Here is a 21291-nt window from a genome sequence, read left to right on the forward strand (position 1 = left end):
TTAAAAGACTACTGATAAACACCATGGCTTAGATGAATCTCAAAAGCATTATCTTAGTGAAAGAAGCCGGATACAGAAGAGAATATACAATATGGTTTCATTAAAAGAAATTCTAGGCTGAGTGCAGTGGCTCACACCTGTAATCCCAGCACTTTGGGAGGCCGAGGCAGGTGGATCACTTGAGGTCAGGAGTTTGAGACCAGCCTGGCCAAAATGGTGAAACCTTGTCTCTACTGAAAATACAAAACTTAGCCAGGCATGGTGGTGCGAATCTGCAGTCTCAACTACTCGGGAGGATGAGGCAGGGGAATTGCTTGAACCCAGGAGGTGGAGGTTACAGTGAGCTGAGACTGCCTCATGGCACTTCAGCCTGGGCAACAAAGTGAGACTCTGTCTAAAAAAAAAAAAAAAAAAAGAAAAAGAAAGAAAAGAAAGAAGTTCTAGAATTTTTCAGAAAACATAAAATACGCAACAATTTGCACAGCTATCAGCAATGTTTGCAAGTCCCCATCTTGGTACCCACATCATCATTGAGAATTATCAGTTTCTAAAATGTGCTAATTTCATGGGTAAAAATGGTTTCTCCTTGTTTTAAAAATTGCATGCCTTTGTTTCATAGTAAAATTGAGTCTTTTTCATTTTCATAAGTTTTGTTTGTTTTTTCTTTTTGTTATTAACTTTTCTTCTTGGAAATTATTGTTCAGCTACATTTTTCTAATTTTCTATTGCCGCCATGTTTTTTTTTTCCTTATTGACTTATAAGAGTTCTGTATAGATTAAGTATATAAACACTTAGTCATATTTATGGTATTTTTTTCTGTTTGCGTTTTTATTTATGTTTTGAAGAGCAGAGTCTTTTTCTGTTTGTTATAATGGTCAAATTTATTGTTCTGTTTCTTCAACATTTAGTCCATACTTTTATCTCCACAGGCAGAAATAGAACAATATTTGCTCAAACTTTTCTTGTCATTTTTTATAATTTTATTTTATATAAAAGTTTACATTAATTTGGGTTTACTCTGGTATTCGGTGTCAGGTTCGAATTTTCCTCATTCTTTTTTGTATGTCAACAAATTTCACAACACTTTGTTTTTTCTTTTTCTTTTTCTTTTTCTTGTTTAGATAGGATCTTGCTCTGTCACCCAGGCTGGAGTGCAGTGGCAAAAGTCCTAGCTCACTGTAGCCTCTAATTGCTGGCCTCAAGTGATCCTCCAGCCTCAGCCTCTCAAGTAACTAGGACCACAGGAGTGCACCACCATACCCAGCTAATTTTTTTTTTTTTTTTTTTTTTTTTTTGAGAGACAAAGTAGGCTGGGTGCAGTGTTTCCTACCATAATCCCAGCACTTTGGGAGGCCGAGGCAGGCAGATCACTTGAGGTCAGGAGTTTGGAACCACTCTGGCCAACAAGGTGAAATCCCGTCTCTACTAAAAACACAAAACTTAGCTGGGCATGGTGGTGGGCACCTATAATCCCAGCTACTTGGGAGGCTGAGGCAGGAGAATCGCTTGAACCAGGTAGGCAGAGGTTGCAGTGAGCCAAGATTGCAGCATTGCACTCCAGCCTGGGAGACAGAGTGAGACTCCATATCAAAAAAAAAAAAAAGAAAGAAAAGAAAGGAGACAAAGTCTTGCTATGTTGCCAGGCTAGTCTCCAACTCTTGGCCTCAAGCATTCCACTTGCCTTGGCCTCCCGAAGCATGGCATTACTGGTCATATTTAAATATTTAATGTGACTTCTATTTCTATCTACTTATTTTTGAGAGTTTTTTGACTTTTATCATCCACTTAATTCTCCAAACACTTATTGACTTTGTTCTGTTTGCCAGGTACTGTGCTAAGAAGTGGAGATAAAAATCTGGAAGGACAGACAGACAGCCTTTAATGTTTTATGTAGAAATGTATGAGTGCCATAGCAGCAGAAAATAACTAAAATAGCTAATGCTTAGTGCTTCCCATGGCCCAGGTACTATGTAAGTGTTTTACATATAATAACACACTTAATCCTCCAAAAAATTATCTGAGCTAGGTTCTATTCTATTCTCTGTTTATGTTGAAAATTGGACACAAAGGGTAACTTGCCCAAGGCTGAACAGCTAGTTAGCAGCAGAGCCCAGATTCAAAACTGGGTAGTTTAAAAAATTGAAACCCTCTTACTTTGCTAGTGGGAATGAAAAATAGTGCAACTGCTATGGGAGACAGTTTGACAGGTCCTCAAAAAGTTAAAAATAGAATTACCATATGACCCAGTAATTTCACTCCTAGGTATGCACCCAAAAGTACTGAAAATATGCATTCAAATACTTGTACACAAATATTCATAGCAGCATTATTCACAATAGCCAAAAGGTGGAAACAACTCAAATGTCCATCAGTCGATGAACATAATATAGAACAACCACACAATGGAAGGTTTTTCAGCAAGCTTCTGCAAAAGTAATGTAGTACTCATACATGCTACAGCATGCGTGAAACTTGAAAACATGCCAAGTGAAAAAGCCAGACACAAAAGCCAGTCACATATAGTTCCGCTTCTGTCAGATAACTAGAAAAGGTAAATTCATGAAAACAAAAGACAGTTTAATGATTGTCAGGGAATAAGGGGAGGAGGGAGTGGGAACTGACTTGTTAATGGGTATAGAATTTCCTTTGGGAGTATTGAAAATGTTTTGGAACTTGATAGAGCTGATTATTGCACAACATTGTGAATGTGTTAAGTGTCACTGAATTGTACACCTTAAAATGGTTAATTTTATGTTATATGATTTTTTCCTCAATGAAAAAGGGGGTTTGGTTTTCTTACTGAGTTTTTGCCTTTAACCACCCACTATACTGCTGTGTACAATACAGAGAAGTAAACCAAATCTTACTCAATCCCGAGGGTGAGGAGTAGCTTTACAGAGGAGCTGATACATGAGCTGGATATGGAAGAATGTGTAGGGGCCCACCAAACAGATTGTGTGTGTGTGTGTGTGTGTGTGTGTGTGTGTGTGTGTGTGAGAGAGAGAGAGAGAGAGAGAGAGAGAGAGAGGTGGGGATTCTAGATAGATAAAACAGCTTGTGAAAATTCATGGGTTCAAAACAGAGGAAGTGAAAGCAGTTTGATGACAATGGAATATAGGGCTTTAGGGGAAAAGAGGGTAGGGTCAGGGATGAAGTTAAAGACTGATATTTAATTTAATAAATATTAATATTTATCAATTGCACATTTCCGTAGGCCAAAGATTGGAAATTTCTAGAGATCTTTGTGGATAGCAACAAAAATTCATGTTGGCTTAGGATACTTATTATTACAATGGTGCCCAAATATATTTAACTGCTGAACTCCAGCATATAAAGATGTTTGCTTGTGAATCTCTCATTGTAGTCTTTAAGTCAACTCTAGATAACTTTGAACATATTTTTTACACAGGTATTCATTTACTTTTCATGCCGCTAAACACATAGCAATTTAATTTTTACTTACCTGTGGCACTCATTGACCATATCCCCTTGGTACTGAACATTTCTGGGCCTGCTGACCCCTCAACTTCTAAATGCCAGTGGCTGAGTTTCCTTGTCTGTTTTTTGCCTTTGTCACAAGAACCCACACTTTCCCCGTGCAAAGCAGGTCAGAAATGCTAGGGAATTATAACTGTCAGAAGTAAGCATCAACAAATGACTGATAGGAATTGATGGACACATACCCCAGCTCCCTCTCCCTCTGGATGGAATAACTCTAAGGTGCATGTTCAACAGTCTCCCAGAGTCCCAGACAGAATGAAGCTCCAGATGCTCACAGTAGTAACTTGCTCGATAATTCCCCCTTTATTTGCTTCATTTACTCCCTTGTCTTACTTCTCTGCTCCCCTACTTGCCTTCAAATCTTTGTCTTATGGTTTGCTCTGGGAGAAACTCAAATAAAGATACAGATTTTAGTCCAAAGTCACCTCCTCAGTAGCTAGTTAGGAAAAGAGAATCCACTTAGGTATTTCAAACACAGGAGATTTAATACAAGGGATTGGTTACCAAGAGAGAAGGAATGATACCTAGATTTCGGAAGCTATTTTTCCCTCTGGCTGGAAACCAGTAGCCTACATTGGAGCACAAACAGACAAATAACACTCAGGGAAGTATTTTCTGACCCCCAGACAAGGTAAAAACAAAACAAAAAAACCCCAAGAACCGCCTATTGTCTACTTTCATGGCACCCAGTTGCTTTAGTTTAACTCTTATTTCTGTGACAATTTGATTAATGTCTGTCATCCTCACTAGATTACAAATCCAAGAAGGATTTGTAATCCAGAGTACGAGCTCACTAAATACCTGTTTGAAGGAATGACTAAATAAGTGGTGTGCCAGAACAAGCTTGTACCAGCTCATGAAAGCCAATTATGCAGTTCTCTTTCTAACTCTATGTTCAGTGATGTCAGGTTGGTAGTTTAAAATTAGCCGTTATGAGAGTATTTATACCACAGAAATCAGCAGACATTACAAATAGGAGCTTCTCTATTTGAAGAATTCAGCTGTGAAACATTTACTGGTATACCACTAACTGAATCCTATCTAACAATGCAAGATAATACAATTTATCCATTTCCATAGCTCCGTGATTATGACTTTCATGAAATGTCTTAGCCTCTGTCTATATTTGTGCAAAGAGAGGAAGAAATTTTCAAGGAGTTTTTCTCTTAGGCATGGTTGGCTCACGTACCTTCAAGGACATCTGGTGTAGACTTTTCCTATTTCATTATTTAGCAAATAGAAAGAAGAATCAAAAAGAGCAAGTTAGATTGGCAACATAGTCATCCCTTCTAGCATTCATGTACACATGCAGTTCTGACCCCTCAGCCTGCTCAGCAAATGCAAGATGCAGAGATGCCTCCGACCAAGCTGTCTTTCAAACCTCTGCCACCCTAGGTGCTTGCTTCTCTAGATTCAATATTTTAATATGGACATATTTCTGTACATAGGAAAGTAAACGTTTTTCATGAGATGCCCAGGTTCTACCCTGTAACCTTATCTAAGCACCTACAAATACTGCATAGAAAATTGTAGCTTCACCTACTAGAAGATTGAAATTACTTTTATGGAAAAGGGAGGTTTGTGAGCATCTGAACATCTCCCAAGACTGCTCTTTGAACAAGTCAGTGCAATTAGGTTGTAGAAAACTATACTAGGATGCAAGAAAAATTGTTTAATGTATATTGAATTTAAAAGTAGCATCTTTTAAAATGTTTCCTATCATTTCATTTCTTATTATTTTCATGTTTGCATACCTGGCGCAAAAGCAATGATGGGCCAGACTGCTGGGTCTTGGTGGAAAACAAGACAAAGACACCCAACTGTCCTAGTAACCATGATACTCTTCCCTGCCACACATTTACAGGTACAAATAATAGTAATGCAACATAAAAATAATATGATTATTCCACTGAAGAGGTCTTTGATGCAGCAAATTATTAGCTTTATTAAGCATCAACCCTCAATTTTCTGTGTGACAAAGCAAGAAGTACATATGAAGCATTTTTGCTAACTTTTGAAGTACTGTAGTTGTCTTGAGGAAAAGCACTTGTGCAGTTGTTTGAGTTGTGAGCTAAACTAACTGCTTTTTTTCGTGGGACATGATCTCTGTTTCATAAAACTACTTTTCATGGGATTGTTATTCAATCTGGGACATTTGTTTGACCATTTTCTTGAAAATGAGTAAAGTGACACTGTTACTACAAAGAAAACAATGGACAGTATTTATTGCCAATAATAAAAATCAAGCTTTCCAGTGAAAATGTTAATGTTGGAAATTTTTATAAGTACTACTGTTAGCTTGACACTATGAATTTGACACCATGAGTTTTTCCAATGAGATTGGTGGTAATATTAACGTATGTGTTTTTTGGTATTTTAATGAAATGCGCAGTATTTAGAAGATCAGCACAATTCAATAAACCAACAGTTTCCAAATGATCGACTAGATGGTGTTACAAAATCATATAGGGCTAAAAGATCCACTTAAAGTAAAAGTTAGACGAATGGATTTCAGTGACACAGAATACAAAAAGGTCATTGATAAGATTCCACATTGAACCTAGCCTTTAATAAACTACCACTTGTCTTCCCATAATGATGGCAGAGTGAGAGCAAGCCCAGAAGCCCACAACCACCATGTTTGCATCATGCTTCCTAAAACTCCGTTGACACAATGAATCACACAGCAGAGCCCCAAGTCACAGGGTGGGTGTGAGTGCTACAGAGTTACACAGCAAAGGGCATAGAAACAGGGTAGGGTGATGAACCTAGGCCATTTTTGCAATCAACCAGAGCTATAATGATGACTATGGAGTCTCTCATTCTGTGCTGGGTGGTTTGCATCAATTAGGCCAAATCCTGAAAATAACCCTAAAATGTGGTGATTTGTGTAACAAAAAGTTCTTGATTGCAAGTGACCAGAATCCTCACACAAGCTAGTTGAAGCAAAAGTGAATTTATGGGTTTACTTAACTGGAGGTGAACCAGTTAAGGTTGCTTAGCATGTCTGAGTCATGGGATGGCTGAATCTAGGGGCTCTTGTGAAGTTTCTGATGCTTTCTCTCCATAGCATTCAGCTTTGGTTTTGTCTGTATGTTAGATCTTTTCTGCAGATGACATGTTCTCTGAAGCCCCGAGAGTTGCTCTCAGCAATTCGAGGTTTACATAGTCCTCTCAGTTTGCAGTCCCAGAGAAAGATGGGGCATCTTTCCCAATGGATTTGTTCACAGAGTCCATTGGTGGCTCTCCATGACCTGGAAATGGTTATAAGTCGATGTTTGTAAAGGAATCCTAAAGCCAAGAGGTTGGAGAACTGCAGAACTAGATCATCACTAACATTCCTTCCAGTTCTAAAATTCTAAAATTATTCTGGTATCATTTGTTATCTCCTGGTTGAATTGTGGTAGATTTTACATTTGGAAATTGTAGAATCTGAATCATTATGGCATATTTTATTTATTATGTTACATAAAATACTCCCCACACAAGGTGCTATGTACTCTTGGAAGCAGGCTGCAGGAGGAGATAACACTGCAGAGACTTCTTCTAACCCTAACCATGTTCATAAAGAAGAAATAGCAAGACCAAAAAATTTATCTTCCGATGGAACTGTATTGCCAATAGGATTACATTTTGTATAGAAATTCTTAATTCACCAATTGATTTTTTATATATCTCTCTAATTTATCTGTCCCAAAAGGAAATCTAGCTTAAGGAGGCTAAATACACAGGTTCAATTTTTGGGCCAAATTCAGCCAACGGGAGCAGCTGCCAGAATTGCCAGACTGTGAAGGATCTTGAGGCCAGAGAAATCTGTGTTGATCAGAGATGTGTGCCATCCTTAATTTAGCTTGCCTTTGCCTTCAAGATCTAACTAAAAAACCAGACATGTTTTATATGCCTATAAGAAACATCGTTGGAAGGGGGTCTAACTATTTTGTGAGTCACGTAGAAGGAACTACACAAAAGATAATTTGATAGTTTAAGCAGAAATAAGCAGCACTTATTGAACTAGCTTTTTAAAGTAAACCAAAAAGCCTCAAATATCTTGTTCATCCATTCAATAGACATTTATTAGAAGCCTCCCTTAGTCAGGTACTATGCCAGGTACTGGAGAAGCCAAGATTTCTAAAATTCGCTCCATTATCCCCTGATATCATACAGTCTAAGCTCAAACAGCCTAAAACAATCTGGTTTTTTTTTTTTTTTTTTTTTTTTTTTTTTTTTTTTTTTTTTTTTTGGTGAAAGGGACAACCCTGGTGTTAGGTAAGTTTTTAAGGGCATGTTGTAGGTTATTACTGCTAAGCAATGAACCTGACCCAACAGAATCAATATTATGGAATTGTCTAACCCAAAAGCAACATTTTTAACACCCATAGTAGCTTTCTGTTCCAAGACTCTGTGCGTAGTTTTGGCACAGGCTCTGAAGGAAATTGTGTGTATACATTCAATTACCTTTATAGGTACAAATTATCCTTTGCTGCTTTCTCTAATGAGAATATGACTTATGCTTCCTTGCCTAAAATGAGACCCATTATACTCTATAGTAAACATGTGGCTGGATGGGTTAACATTAGCTCTTAAGCTCTGACAGCTTTTATTCTTCTGTTTTGACATGTCTCACGGCTGCACGGTACAAACAGAAGGAATACCCGTGGTAGTCTTCACACCCCTCATGCAGTATGTGATGGATGGTTTCTACACTGTAATTAATATTTTGGATCCTCACTCATTAATTTGGCAGAGAAAAAATAGTAACCCATATTTGACAGTTGCGATCTGACTAGCCAACCTAATTATGCTGGAAGGGAATAAGCGGTGACATTGTTCATGATGAAGTCTTTACCTCTCAAGTCGTAGTTGTTATATGGCATGCGTATCTCTCCTTTGTAGTGGTCTTGCAGAATGTCATTGCAAAATCCTAAAAATGCACAATAAACGGTTTCCAGAATGTTCTCCTTTGAGCCAGCTGTGTTTAACTTGGTAGCACTGTTCAGCTATCACAGGGACAGGCATATAAGTAAGCAGCAGGAAAGATAACAATCCACTGGAATAACAAAGAACTTTGACCCTTGAATTGTATTTTCTGCTAAAACTTCCCCAGTGGTCTTTGTGTCTGGGTGGCTGCGCGCTTAGAGGAAAGATCATGGGCTTTGCAATTAAGCAGATGTGGATTCAAATCCTGGTTCCTCATTTACTGTGTGCTCTCAGGCAGGATTATTAACCTGCATAAGACTATTTCCTCATCTATAAAGTTGTGGTAGTGATGCTTATCTCTTAGTCATAAAGGTTTAATAAAATACTAAATATTCTGTGCTTAGCATCAAGCTGGTGCTCAGTTCATGTTTTTTCCTTCCTCTTGGATCTAAACCATCTTGTAGAACTTCCATATTAAGGGACATTTTTATCAACTCTCCAACCTTTTATTGTTTTTTCAATATCTTAACCAAAGGCTGGTAAATTTTTTTTTACACAAGTGCAGGGTATAACATGGAAACGGAACATTTCCCTATTATTTTTAACTTTATTAAGTTTAACATTATATCCATGATGATTGTTTTTCCTCTCTCTTGCCACTCTGCTCTTTTTTTTTTTTTTTTTTTTTTTTTTTTGAGACGGAGTCTCACTCTGTCGCCCAGGCTGGAGTGCAGTGGCCGGATCTCAGCTCACTGCAAGCTCCGCCTCCCGGGTTCACGCCATTCTCCTGCCTCAGCCTCCCGAGTAGCTGGGACTACAGGCACCCACCACCTCGCCCGGCTATTTTTTGGTATTTTTTTTAGTAGAGACGGGGTTTCACCGTGTTAGCCAGGATGGTCTCAATCTCCTGACCTCGTGATCCACCCGTCTCGGCCTCCCAAAGTGCTGGGATTACAGGCTTGAGCCACCGCGCCCGGCCGCCACTCTGCTCTTTTAAATAGACAAGCACTCAAGAAATAGCTATTTATTTCTCACTTTTTCTGCCAGTGGGGTGACTTATTCTGTGCTCAATTGAGACTGAAAAGAACGAATATTTGTTATTCCTTCCACCCATTTTGTAAGACTCATCTGTCTTCTGGTCACTGACTCCAGCTGCTGCTATGATCCATTGCTGGACAGAGCGGCAGACGTTTTAGAACCCACAGAGGACATGAAGACCATTAATTCTTTTCTTCTAATTCTTTCACATAGCCATGGCCAATTTTACTCTGGCAGAATGTGGTGTTGGTGGGATAGGCCATGTGGTGTTTTTCTGACAGGGGGCCACCAACTGTCAGCTCTGGCTGGTGCTCATCTCTCAGAAAGGCCAAACGAGTCATTTCTGACAAAGGCACTGGGGATGTCTATTCTTCATGAACATTGCGTGTCCAAGTTTCTCCTTAGTCTAAGCAACAGAAATTTCTTCCTCTGTTTTCCCCAAATAAGCTAAGCTCCAAAGTATCTCAAGACTCAAGAGAGATTACTGTAGCTGGATGTGACCAGTGGCCACTCTGGGGAGGAGAGAGAGAGGAAAGAGGATGGCTTCTAAAGTGTCAGCAGCCAATGGGAACATGAAGGTGGCTCAGATGCATTCAATAGCAATTCGTCTTGGTCTCCTTCACTGAGTATTAGGGTCGGCGGGTGGGGGAGATTTTCCTGGTACCCCTGCCACATAGGAATATAACCTAAAACTCCTTAAATTGTCTTATCAGTTGGTCATGTTTCAGCAAAATTAATTCTTAAGTTGTGCAATTAGTTGTTTATATTTTGGCAAAAGGAATCCATGGGAGAAATAAAAAGAAACTGTCCCCAAGGACTTTTATTTCTCTCCCCTTACTGAGTTGGAAAGTAGGGTATTTAAAGTTTCTTACATTTTAATAAGCATAAATTTGTTTTTCAAGTGCTGATTGGGCTTCAGAAAATGTGTATTATTACTGCTATAGGCAAGCAGCTCTGTGGAGTAGAAAGAGTGCAGACTTTAAAGCCAGAAAGATTATGGTTCAAATTGTGGTTCTTGGCCATTTACTTTGTTGCTTGTTGCCTTGGCAAATACTTCCACCTCTCAGATTCTATTTCTTAAGATTCTGTTTCTTCATCTACAGAATGGTGACAACAGTACTCAAGTGATTTACATCATTAGCATATCTTTTCCAGGGTCCTTTCCTTTGGGCATCAACTCCACCCACTTTTCATAAAACTCAGGAAGAGTTAACCCCATGATGGGTTGGAAGATGACCTGATCTTGGCCAGAGTCCTCATCTTCCTGGCCATGGACATTAGTTCAGTAATAGACATATGATCCAGGCCAGGCCAATGAAAGTCTGCCAAGTGACTTTTCTGCAAAATCCATGGGGAAAATGCCTTCTGTTCTGAGATAGCAAGTAGGATGATCAACTCATTCATATCTGCCAGGGGTTTTCTTGGTTTTAGCACTGACTGTCCCCCCATCTCAGGAAACTTCTCAATCCTAGGATCGTTGGTCATGATATTGTTTGGCTGTGTCCCCACCCAAATCTCATCTTCAATTTTAACTCCCACAATTCCCATGTGTCCTGGGAGGGACCCAGTAAGAGGTAATTGAATTATGGGGGTGGATCTTTCTTGTGCTGTTCTTGAAATAGTGAATAAGTCTCACAACATCTGATGGTTTTAAAAAGAGGAGTTTCCCTGCACAAGCTCCTTCTCTCTTTGCCTGCCACCACCTGTGTAAGACATGACTTGCTCCTCCTTGCCTTCTGCCATGATTGTGGGGCTCCCAGCCATGTGGAAGAGTAAGTTCATTAAACCTCTTTTTCTTCCCAGTCTTGGGTATGTCTTTATCAGCAGTGTGAAAACAGACTAATACAGTAAATTGGGACTAGTAGAGTGGGGTGCTGCTGGAAAGACATCCAAAAATTTGGAAGCAACTTTGGAAGTGGGTAACAGGCAGAGGTTGAAACAGTTTGGAGAGCTCAGAAGAAGACAGGAAAATGTGGGAAAGTTTGGAACTCCCTAGAGACTTGTTGAATGACTTTGACCAAAATGCTGATAATGATATGGGCAATGAAATCCAGGCTGAGGTGGTCTCAGATGGACACAAGGAACTTGTTGGGAACTGGAGCAAAGGAGACTCTTGTTATGTTTTAGTGCAGCATTTTGCCCCTGCCCTAGAGACCTGTGGAACTTTGGACTTTAGAGAGATGATTTAGGGTATCTGGCGGAAGAAATTCGTAAGCAGGAAAGCATTCAAGAGGTGACTTGGGTGCTGCTAAAGGCAGTTATAAAAGGGAAACAGAGTATAAAAGTTCAGAAAATTTGGAGCCTGACAACGTGATAGAAAAGAAAAGTTCTTTTTCTGAGGAGAAATTCAAGCTGTCTGTAGAAATTTGCATAAGTAAAAAGGAGGCAATGTGAATCCCCAAGACAATGGGGAAAATGTCTCCAGGGCATGTCAGAAGTCTTCACAGCAGCCCCTCCCATCATAGACCTGGAGGTCTAGGAGGAAAAAGTGGTTTTGTTGACTGTGCTGTGTACAGCCAAGGGACTTCGTCCCTGTGCTATGTGCAGCCAAGGGACTTGGTGCCCTGCGTCCCAGGCACTCCAGCTGAAAGGGACCAATGTAGAGCTTGCGTCATGGCTTCAGAGGATGCAAGCCCTAAACTTTGGCAGCTTCCACGTAGTGTTGAGCATGTGAGTGCACAGAAGTCAAGAATTGGGGTTTTGGAACCTCCACCTAGATTTCAGAAGATGTATGGAAATGCCTGGATGCCCAGGCAGCAGTTTGCTGCAGGGACAGGGCCCTCATGGAGAATCTCTGCTAGGGTAATGTGGAAGGGAAATGTGGGGTTGGAGCCCCCGCACAGAGTTCCTACTGGGGCACTGCCTAGCGGAGCTGTTAGAAGAGGGCCACTGTCCTCTAGACCCCAGAATGGTAGATCCACTGACAGCTTGTACTGTGTGCTTGGAAAAGCCTCAGATATTCAATGCTAGCCTATGAAGGCAGCTAAGAGGGAGGCTGTACTCTGCAAAGCCACAGGGGTGGAGCTGCCCAAGACCATGGGAACCCACCTCTTGCATCAGCATGACCTGGATGTGGGACATGGAGTCAAAGAAGATCATTTTGAAGCTTTAAAATTTGACTACCCCACTGGATTTTGGACTTGCATGGGTCCTGTAGCCCCTTTGTTTTGGCCAACTGTTCCCATTTGGAATGGCTGAATTTACCCAATGCCTGTACTCCTGTTGTATCTAGGAAGTAACTAACTTGTTTTTGATTTTAGAAGTTCATAGGTGGAAGGGACTTGTCTCAGATGAGACTTTGGATTCTGGACTTTAGAGTTAATGCTGAAATGAGTTAAGACTTTGGGGAACTGTTGGGAAGGCATGATTGGTTTTGAAATGTGAGGACATGAGATTTGGGAGGGGGCCAGGGATGAAAAGATATAGTTTGGCTGTGTCCTCACCGAAATCTCATCTTGAATTGTAACTCCCACAATTCCTATGTGTCATGGGAGGGACCCAGTGGGAGGTAATTGAATCATGGGGTCAGGTCTTTCTCATGCTGTTCTTGCAATAGTGAATAAGTCTCATGAGATCTGATGGTTCTAAAAAGAGGAGTTTCCCTGCACAAGTTCTTTACCCATTACCATCCATGTAAGACATGACTTGCTCCTCCTTGCCTTCTGCCAAAATTGTGAGGCCTCCCCAGCCATGTGGAAGTGTAAGTCCATTAAGCCTCTTTTTTTTTCCCTCCGGCCTTGGTTATGTCTTTATTAGCAGTGTGAAAACAGACTAATACAGTTACCTTCATTGCAAGCTGTGAGGATAATTTAAACCTGGAGTTGCTTTTAGGGGCTCTGTGGAAAATGTTATCTCCAGAATGGATCTGTCACACAGGGGAAACAAAATTGAGACATGGATTGACACGGAACATTAAAGATCCCATTTGGGTTCCTATATCCAGCCATGCTGTAACTCAGACATGTTAAGTAACCTTTCCTGGTTTATTTCCCAATTAAATAGACTTTTGCTTGACATTGTTTTTATGGGCACTCTGTGACTTGCAGTCAAGAATCCTTATTATCACAGCACTGGGTTATTGTCAAGATGTAACCTGCTTTATGCAAAGCTTCTAGCTCAAAGAGAAGCTCCAAGATCATCATCATAGCTCTGGTTAATGGCAAAAGTGGTCTGTACAGCATGGATACATTGTAGTGACTTTCTACTCTGATTTATTTCTTTTGTGTAATGGGATGTTAGCAAACATGATGATTGAGAGGCTCCGTCTTCCATCACCATGAGAAGGAAGTGCCTTGGCTAGTCTGTTGGCGATTGAAACCCACAGAGCAGGACCGATCAGCCAACAGTGAGCAGAACGCTACTGTCAAAAGATAAAATGACAACAAATTTAGTTATAGATCTAGTTGGCTTTTATTTGAGATTCATGAATCCAGATGGCAGAAGGAGAGCTCTCAATGGGCTGTGGCAGAACAATGGTTTTTGTAAGATGAGGACAAGGAAACAGAACAATAGAAAGAAACCTGATTGACTGACATCAGGCTACTTGTGGTTATTTTTTGTCAAGGGTTAAAGCAGAGGGGGCTTCCTTAGTTACAATGTAAAATGTATTCCTCACTGTGAGTCATGGTGAAAAAGCTGTAAAGCCACTACAAAAAATTAGCTATTCCTGCTGTTATTTCTAAATGTTATTAATAAGCTAAATTTTGTCTATGGTAAGTTAATTTCTCTCCCATTCCTCACCCACTCACCACTGATTCTTACTCCAGTAATCAAAGAAAGATTTCCTGACTTCACTACCACAGAAATGGTAGTGTTCTCACAGTCTTGTTGGAACTATCATATTTCAGATGTATATGGCCTTTGGAACCTGCTTTTTCTCCTTTGAAGAGACAGGAAATCTTGTCTTTTTTTTTGATCCCAGAAGATTCCTTTGCATTGAGTGAATATTCTCCAATACACCCAGTCAGATCCACAAACACAAGCCAGGCAGGGTAACTCCACCCCAGAAAGACCAGATATGAGCTGGGGATTTGGACTTTTAAATTGAATTTAAGTTTTTTGGTTGCATTTACGCTGAGAGGCCTCTGGTGGCTTAAACATGATAATCAGTCAGGAAGCTCTGTAACCAAAATTTATATACAGTTGTCCACACACTAAGGGGGTCATCAAAATCAGTGTTGTGATTAATAGGTAATGAAGGGCCATTTCTGCCCATGATTTTGTCCATTTACTCTCTGTTAAATGGTGCCAACCAAGCGGAAAAGATAGGAAAAGATGTGAAAGGTAAATTATAACATAAATAATTGTCTACAGTCTTGGTGTCTGCTATTCCCTGGACCCCGTAGCCAGCACTTTTTGTTTTGTTGATACTGAATCTTCTTGTATAGCTGGGCCTATTTGATAACTGTATTTGTAAATTCTATTTAGACTGGTATAATGCATATATGATAGAAAATGTAGAATATTGTCAGGATGATGTCTGCTTATGGCATCTTCTTGTGGAAAGCAATCAGGAAGCTAAATTAAAGGAAATTGCCCTTCCTCCTATGAGAAACTGTTTTGACATTTACACTGACAGTTACATAATGAAACCCTGGTGTTTTGGTGATGATCTGGGCGGTACCCGGCTCTGCAGGCACTTCAGCTGTGATTACCTAAGAGGATTATTCCTCCTGCTCTCCTCTGTGTGGTAATGAGATTGTCTTCCATTCCAGTGCACAGCTTCTATTGGTTTCTCAACTTTCACAAGAGGATGCTGAAGGGCTCTACCCCTAGTAGGGTTTCCCCTGAGTCCTTTGAGTCTGAATCCGCCCAGAAGTGGAACAGTTGCTTTCTAATCCAGCAGTTAGAATCTCGTTTAGTATTGTCCTTCTGCTTTCAAAAAAGTGGAACTGTGTTTCGTGCAGGGGTTAAGAAAAGTTTTGTAAAGTCAAAATCGCCTTGAAAAATTCCTGAAGTTGATTATAAAGTACATTGTTTTTATATCTATTATTAAGGCCAACAGACAGTTTTTCTTCCAACCCTGAAACAGATGGCTGGTTCTGTGGTTGAGACCAGATGAAGTAGTTGGCTTGCATCAAAGGACCATGTTGTTTGAGAAATACATCGTTTTATGCAACAGAATCACACCTCGGGACAACAAGATTCTCACTCTCTGAGGGGAACGAGGGAAGTGAAATCAACTGAAGGACACAGCTTTGTGTCCACCTACCTCAGGCTTATTATTGTGACGTGCATATCAATTTAGTGAATTGCTCACTGTTTTAACATTGTTTACTTTCTGTCTCATCTTTCTCTGGTCCAATGGAGCCACAAGACTCCACTGGCATAGAAATTTTGGCAGCCTACTTAAAGAGAATTAGAAAACTCAAAACAGCATGAAACAAGTCACAGACAATTACAACACTGTCACCTCTACAGCACAACCTCATCTTACAGTGTCTAAACAAGTCTCCAGTTAGCATGCTTCTTACTTTATCATCCCTCTGTCATATTGCAGTTTGGATGAGACTGTCATCAGCCCTAACTGTGCTCTCTTATATGTTCAAGAAACAAATTTCTCACTTAGTTTTTATCCAGCCCAGCCTTCATTTACCAGTAGTACTGGTAAATAGGCCCTTTGAGGAAAAAATAAAACACTTATTTGTAGTGTTTGCTGATTTGCACAGTGTAAATTCTTTCAAGGCTGATTTTATGCTACCAATATGAAGCTACAGAACATGAACTTAGAAATAGCAGAATCCACTCTCGAGCTGACTCCTTTCATTTGGTCTTGCAGTAAATAGGACTTGCCTCTATAGAGTGCCCTATGATCCATTTGGCTCAGTATTCAATTGCTATAACTGCATATAATATACATTCTAGATCAAGCTTGTCCAACCTGCGGCCCATGGGCTGCATGCAGCCTAGGACAGCTTTGAATGTGGCCCAACACAAATTTGTAAACTTTATTAAAACATTATGAGATTTTTTTTGTGGTTTTTTTTTTTTTTTTTTTAAGCTCTTCAGCTATTGTTAGCGTTAGTATATTTTATGTGTGGCCCAAGACAATTCTTCTTCTAATGTGACCCAGGGAAGCCAAAAGATTAGACACTCCTGTTCTAGATACTGAAGACAATTTCACCGCACATCTATGAAAGTTTTTTTTTTTTTTTTTTTTTTTTTGGCACATACCTGTGGTATGATACACTGGCTGAAAGTCATGGCCCTAGGCAGTTGCCAGGGAATATAACCAATTGCTCTTCCAGATATTCTAAAATCTTCTTTAGATCAAGCCTTAATGGAAGACACCAGGTTACCTGCTGTTGCTGATAGCCTTACTCCATGAGGCCAACAGTTTATACAGTGGGAAAGCGCTCCAAAACAGCCTGATGAAACATGACTGCATGAATTGTATGAATGTTGTTGAGGTGGTTGTTGTTGGGATGAGGTAGTATCTACTGGCCTCATGAAGATCATGCAAGGAGATTTTCATCTGTTCTCAATATCCAGAATGGTTATGCTGCTGAGAATTTCTTTTTTAAATGCTATTAATCCTGATTTGTTTAATTGATCAGGTTCCCTTTTTTGTTTTTATTGGCAGTCAGGAAATACAACCTCAAATTTTCACTCTACTCGTAATAAATGTGTCAGGTCATTATGGCATCCCTTCTTAGCTTCACTGCTACTTCTTATTTCAGGCATTCATTCATTAAGTAAAGATTTGAGTATGTATGTGTCAGATTCCACCCTACAGACTTGAGATGCTCTTTAAAAAGTTTCCTATCCCCTGATACTTTTGGACTAGTAAAATCAAGCATTGAATAAGTGATCATGCAAATAAACATATAATTCTGAATGATGCTAAGTACTCTAAAGAAAAAACCCAGGATGTAAACTTAGATAGGGTTGTCACTTTATGCCACTGTCCTTAATCCTCTTTCTTTCATCTGCATTTTATATTGTCCCATCATGTGCATTTTATGTATACTTGTAAATGAATGGCTTTAAGGGTTTTTTCCCTGAAGAAATGGATTAATGACCACATAATGAAAGATATGTTTTTCCACTCAGGGTATAACAGTAGTTTTCATTTAAGGACGAAAGCATATCTTGGAAATTTGACATGCATTATAGATTGTAATAAAAGTAAGTAACAATAACTAGTAGTCAACACACTTACCATGTACTTTTTTTTGCTTTTTGATTTTATTGTTATTTTTAATTGACACATACTAATTGTACATCAGTGTGATATTTTGATACTTGTATACAATGTGTGATGATTAAAATAAGAGTAATTAGCATATTGATCACCTCAAACATATATTATTTCTTTATGTTGAAAACATTCAAAATCTGCTCTTCTAGATATTTGAAAATATACAAATTGTTGTTAATTATAGTCATTCTCCAGTGCTATAAACACTAGAGCTGATTCCTCCTATTTAGCTATATTTTTGTATCATTTAACCAAAATTTGGCTACCCCTTCCATCTTTAGTAACCACTAGTTCACTCTCTACTTCTGAGATCAGCTTTTTAACTTTCACACATGGATGAAAACATGTGGTATTTATCTTTCTGTGCCTGGTTTATTTCACTTAACATAATGCCTTTCAAGCTCATGTTGCCGTCAATTACAGAATTTCATTCATTTCTATGGCTAAATAGTATTCAGTTGTGTATATACCACGTTTTCATTATTCATTCATTTGTTAATGAATGAATCAACTTAGGTTAATTCTATATCTTGGCTGTTGTGAATAGTGCTACAATAAACATGGGACTGCAGCTATCTCTTTAACATACTTATTTCATTTCCTTTAGAGATATACATAGTAGTAGGATTGCTGGATCGTATGGTAGTTCTATTTTTAGATTTTTGAAGAACCTCCATACTGTCTTCCATAGTAGCTGTACTAATTTACATTCTTACCAAGAGCCATGTACTAGATCTTGTTTTAAACATGTCACAGGTGTTAGTAGTTGGTGTGCTATATGTCCTGACTCCCTCTCCAGGATTGGTACATTCTGATAGCTCTTAGTGGTCAGCTCTCACCAGGAATTAATTTCCCTTGGTGAGAGGAAGCTGCCTTGCCCAAGTTTGAGTGCCTTACGGGGACAGCCTGTGTCCAAAGACCGTTGGATAAGAGTATAACATTGTGGTATCCATCATAACTGGGGACAAATTGAAAGGGTCATCAGAGTTCCAGAGCTGAAGTTTTCTTGTAATTATATCACAGCTCCTTTTCTTTTTTGCCTAATATTGCTGCCATCCCTCCCTAGAAGAGCTGATCCTGTGAGCAGACCCTAATAAACTTCCTGCCTCTAATCTTTTCAGAATCTGTCTCTCCAGGAACCCAACCTATGATGTATAGTTTTCACGTAACTCTCAAATTATTACCCTCTTTCACAAATGAAGAAACTGAGATATGATGGAGCTGGGTGTGGGTTCAATTGCACACAGGCAACATGGTTACTATACTGGAAGGGTATCTAATGATGCACGCTGCAGTTGTGATTTAATACTATCTTTAGCCTTTGGCAATAATGTTGTGCTTTTGCTTCTGTTTGACTATTTCTAGGGACAAGAAACTCACTATTTAATAAAAGTAGATTTCATTGTTAGTCAGATCTAACCATTAGGACATTTTTGTTTTTGTTATAATAAGATACATTCTGTCTTTCTTTAATGGCTGCCCATTGGTGTAGCTCCTGCATTGTTGCATGATGCAACAAAATTCCCCAAATATTTCAAGAAAATCATGGTTCATTTATACTTCCCTCCAGGCTAGGACAGTGCTACTCAAAGTGTGGTCCCTGGACCAGTGACATTGGCATCAACAGCGATCTTGCTAGAAATGCAAATCCTTGGGCCCACCCAAGACCTACTGTAGCAGAATATCTGGGAGTGGGCTCTAGAGCTCTGTGTTTGCAAGAGTCCTCCAGGTAATTTTTAGGCAAGCCATTAGAAGCATGTTTGAGAGGCAGGCATTCTTTGAGGCCATGCAGTGCCCAATAGCCTATGCATATGGTATTTTGGTTTCTCAAAATATTCAGGAGTTGGTTCTCTTCCCTTTGGGAAGAACCACAGCCAAGCATTCCAAAACTGCTTGTTTTTAGCCTGCTTACACATTTGCCTTTCAAATTGATTTCAATCTTCCCAGCTTCCAATCAGTGGAATAATCCACCACGTTTTTACCCTGGAGACTGATCTAAGAAGTGATAGTGGTGGGTTGGCTACTAGCTGTGTATACAGATGGTAGCTGTTTGGATCTACCAAAAATTATGGTTCTTCGATGATCTTTCTGCTGTGTCTCTTTGTTTAATCCTAAAAAATACACAGTGAAGAAGCTCCCAATCCCACTTTGATAAACAATTTTTGATGGTCTGCATTGTTAGACTACGTTAGACTTTAAACTACTTCTTATCAAGTAGGAAGTTAAATGTGTTGAGCTCTTACTAGGTGACTGGCCCTGTGCTCAAGTTTGACAGGTGCTATCACATTCAACTCTCACAATGACAATGAGGAAACTGAAGCTTAAAGAGATTTTGTTATTTTCTAAGTTTACAAAGCTGAAAGAAAGGCAGACCTAGGAGCTGAAGTAGGTCTGTTTTCCTGTGCCCATGCCTTCCATCAAAGTGTGATAGTTCTCTAGTTTTAGGTGTTGTTTTAGTTATCTAATGCAGAGTAACAAATGACAATACATTTAGCAGATTAAAACAATACATATTGATTATTTTACATTTTCTGTAGGTCAGTAATTCAGGCATAGTTTCATTGCACTCTCTGATTTAGGGTCTCAGCAACTTGCAATCCAGGTGTCACCTTGGAAAGTGTTCTCATCTGGAGGCTCAATTGGGGAAAGATCCTCTTCCACCCTCCCTCAGGTTGTTGTCACTATTCATCTCCTGTAGGATTGAGATGCTGATTTTCTTGCTGATTATCAGTCTAGGGAATGCCCACTTTTCCTTGCCTTGTAGACTTCTCCAAACCCCTCAAAAGGGAGAGTCTCTTCCTCTAGTCTGCTGAAACAGAGTCTTATATAATGTAATGTATTCATGAGAGTGCTATCCCATCCCTTTGCCCTATTCTATTGGTTGGAAGCAACTCACAGGTCCTGCCCACTCTCAAGGATGGAATCACACGAAAGTGGACACCACAAGGTAGGAAGTTACTGGGGGTTACTGTAGGGTTTATTCATACTGATGTGCATACAAAAATCATTCTTATGATAATTGTTTAAGATCCAGATTTCTGGCCCTCAATCCCAGAAATTCTGAGTCATGAATTGTATGGTGGGCCCAAGAGCCAGCATTTCTAATAAGTACTCATGGATAATTATCGTCCTAGTAGACAGGAGGAGCCACATGTAGAAAAACAATGCCATAAACTTGTCCCATTGCACTGAAAGCAATTTACCCATTTCTTTTGCCTTCTTACTGCAGGGAGTTTCAAAGAAGCTGATTACTATTTATTAGAAATCATTCCACTAAATATTTGTCTTTGGCTTTCTTGGGAAATAAACCTTGCTTTCAAGTTTGACCATTGGCAATTAATGCCAGTCTACTCAGTTAGTTGCTCTGTTGATATCTCTCCAGGCTCATTTTGCCTGAGGCCTGCATCCCATATATCTGCTAGCATTTTCTGCTCTAGGAAACATTTTTAAAGTTGACAACTCTTTCTAGGCTAGTGCTCTAAAACTAATGGAGAGATAAATTAGAGTAGCCAACCAACCCTCTTTGCCAAGAACTGAGGGATTCTTTGGGATGCAGGACTTTCTAGTGCTAAAACTCAGAAAGTCCAGGTATACTGAGACAATGGGTCACCCTTCTGTTGTTTGCAGCAAAGAG

The sequence above is a fragment of the Macaca thibetana genome, chromosome 2 (genome assembly GCF_024542745.1).
Source record: "Macaca thibetana thibetana isolate TM-01 chromosome 2, ASM2454274v1, whole genome shotgun sequence".
In the NCBI taxonomy this organism is placed as follows: domain Eukaryota; kingdom Metazoa; phylum Chordata; class Mammalia; order Primates; family Cercopithecidae; genus Macaca; species Macaca thibetana.